Source organism: Etheostoma spectabile, chromosome 4, assembly GCF_008692095.1.
Source record: "Etheostoma spectabile isolate EspeVRDwgs_2016 chromosome 4, UIUC_Espe_1.0, whole genome shotgun sequence".
NCBI classification, from domain to species: domain Eukaryota; kingdom Metazoa; phylum Chordata; class Actinopteri; order Perciformes; family Percidae; genus Etheostoma; species Etheostoma spectabile.
Window position 1 is genome coordinate 350626 of NC_045736.1, and position 206 is coordinate 350831.

At 56.3% G+C, this 206-nt stretch overlaps 1 long non-coding RNA gene across 1 annotated transcript in view; it reads right to left on the reverse strand.

Annotated features, from left to right (window-relative positions):
* Nucleotides 1–206, reverse strand: part of LOC116687416 (uncharacterized) — an 11179-nt gene extending 10973 nt beyond the window's left edge. The window contains exon 1 of the long non-coding RNA XR_004331537.1: nucleotides 101–206. This is a non-coding gene — a long non-coding RNA (uncharacterized LOC116687416). The remainder of the gene's footprint in view (nucleotides 1–100) is intronic.

Consider the following 206-nt stretch of genomic DNA (forward strand, 5'->3'; position numbering starts at 1 on the left):
GACATCATCAGTGACATCACAGAGCATTGTCATGAGAGTCTATAAATAGGACCCATCAGGTTACTCCCAGCAAGTTGTTTTTTGACAATGCCACGCCGACGCAGACACGCCGCTCGCCCCGTCCGTAGACGCAGGAGGACCCGCAGGTCCCCCCATGTCCACAGACGCAGGAGAGTTGTCCGACGCAGACGCTAGGCAACGCCAAT